General features: G+C 48.4%; 1 protein-coding gene across 1 annotated transcript in view; it reads left to right on the forward strand.

Moving 5' to 3' along the window:
• BRD8 (bromodomain containing 8) overlaps positions 1-2,381 on the forward strand; it is a 50,555-nt gene that overhangs the window by 4,366 nt on the left and 43,808 nt on the right. The window lies entirely within an intron of this gene.

Here is a 2,381-nt window from a genome sequence, read left to right on the forward strand (position 1 = left end):
CTCACTTGAGCCCAGGAGTTGGAGGTTGCTGTGAGCTGTAATGCCACGGCACTCTACCCAGGGGGACAGCTTGAGGCTCTGTCTCAAAAAAAATAAAAATTAAAAAAATTAAAAAAAAAAAAAGTAACCTTCCTATCTTTTTAATTCAATGCATCTGCTTTAGCCTTTGCCTTTGCTCAGGCTGAGTTGCTTTAACTAATGAGTACAGATTTAATCTTGTGTTTAGTTTTTCTCTGTTAGGTAAGATAATGAAGAATGTTTCCCCAGTGGTTTAGGGGGTTGTTTTGTTGTTTTTTTTAGAGACAGAGTCTCACTTTATTGCCCTCCGTAAATCACAGCTCACAGCAACCTCCAACTCCCGGGCTTAGGTGATTCCCTTGCCTCAGCCTCCCGGGTAGCTGGGACTATAGGCATCTGCCACAACCCCTGGCTAGTTTTTTTGCAATTTGGCGGGGGCTTGGTTTGAACCTGCCACCCTTAGTATATAGGGCCGGCACCCTATCCAAAGAGCCACAGGCACCACCCTTTTCTTTTTTTTTTGAGACAGAGTCTCACTCTGTTGCTCTCAGTAGAGTGTTGTAGTGTCCCGCTCACAGCAATCTCAAACTTGTGGGCTTAAGACATTCTCTAGCCCCACTCTCTCAAGTATTTGGGACTATAGGTGCCTGCCACAATGCCCAGCTATTTTTTGTTGTTGTTGCAAATATCATTGTTTAGCAGGCCCTGGCAGGTTTAAACCCACCAGCCCTAATGTATGTGGCCAGTGCTCTAACCGCTGAGCTACGGGGGCTGGGCCAAGGCTGTTGTTTTTGTTGGTGTTTGTTTAGCAGGTTCGGCAGGCTTTGAACCCACCAGCCCCAGTGCATATGGCTGGCACCCAAACCGCTGAACTATGGGTGCTGAGCCTAGAGGGTGTTTTTGCTTGTTTGGTTTTACCTATTTATGAGCTAACAAGTTACATTTTGTTTTGTTTTCTGAGACAGGGTCTTGCTCTGTTACCCAGGCCAGAGTGCTATGGCCTTAGCCTACCTCACAGCAACCTCAGACTTCCAGGCTCAAGCAGTCCTCCTGCCTCAGCTTCCCAGCCCAAATGCTTAAATACATTTATAAATATGATTAATAGGTAGAAGAAAACACTTTTTAAAACTTAACTTGTAGGGCGGCTCCTGTGGCTCAGTGAGCAGGGCGCGGCCCCATATACAGAGGGTGGCGGGTTCAAACCCTACCCCAGCCAAAACAGCAACAAAAAATAGCCGGGTGTTGTGGTGGGCTCCTGTAGTCCCGGTTACTCAGGAGGCTGAGGCAAGAGAATCGCTTAAGCCCAAGAGCTCAAGGTTGTTGTAAGCTGTGACGCCACGGCACTCTACTGAGGACAACGAAGTGAAACTCAATCTCTAAAAATACAATAAAATAAAACTTGTAAGGCTGAGTGTGGTGGATCACGCCTGTAATCCTAGCACTCTGGGAGGCTGAGGCGGGTGGATTGCCTGTGCTCATAGGTTCGAGACTAGCCTGAGCCAGAGCAAGACCTCACCTCTAAAATTAGCTGGTCGTTGTGGTGGGCTCCTATAGTCCCACCTACTTCGGAAGCTGAGGCAAGAGACTTGCTTGATCCCAAGAGTTTGAGGTTGCTGTGACATATGATACCACAGCACTCTAACAAGGGGCAACACAGTGACGCTCTGTTCCAAAAAAAAAAAAAAGAAAACTTAATTTGTAACTGGGTGCTGTGGCCCATGCCTGTCTGTAATCCTAGCAGTCTGGCAGGCTGAGGCGGAAGGATGGTTTGAAGTCAGGAGTTTGAGACCAGGCATGGCGGCTTGGAACCTGGCCCTGGCCAGCTAAACAATAATGACAACTAACAAAAAATAGCTGGGTAGGAAAGATCACCTCTATGGTAAAATAGCTGGGCGTAGTGACAGGTGCCTGTAGTCCGAGCTACTTGGGAGGCTGAGGCAAGGGAATCACTTAAGCCCAAGAGTTTGAGGTTGTTGTGAACTGTAACAGCACAGCACTCTCAAGGGCAACATAGTGAGACTCTGTCTTAAAAAAAAAAAAAGAGTTTGAGACCAGAGACCAGGCTGAGCAAAAGTAAGACCCTGTCTCTACAAAAATAGAAAAATGTGGCTCGGCGCCTGTGGCTCAAGTGGCTAAGGCGCCAGCCACATACACCTAAGGTCGCAGGTTTGAATCCAGCCTGGGCCCACCACACAACAATGATGCCTGCAACCAAAAAATAGCCAGGCGTTGTGGCTGGCGCCTGTGGTCCCAGCTACTTGGGAGGCAGAGGCAGGAGATTCGCTTGAGCCCAGGAGTTGGAGGTTGCTGTGAGCTGTGATGCCACGGCACTCTACCCAGGGGGACAGCTTGAGGCTCTGTCT

Source organism: Otolemur garnettii, unplaced genomic scaffold (genome assembly GCF_000181295.1).
Source record: "Otolemur garnettii isolate 467f Iridium unplaced genomic scaffold, OtoGar3 scaffold00003, whole genome shotgun sequence".
NCBI lineage: Eukaryota > Metazoa > Chordata > Mammalia > Primates > Galagidae > Otolemur > Otolemur garnettii.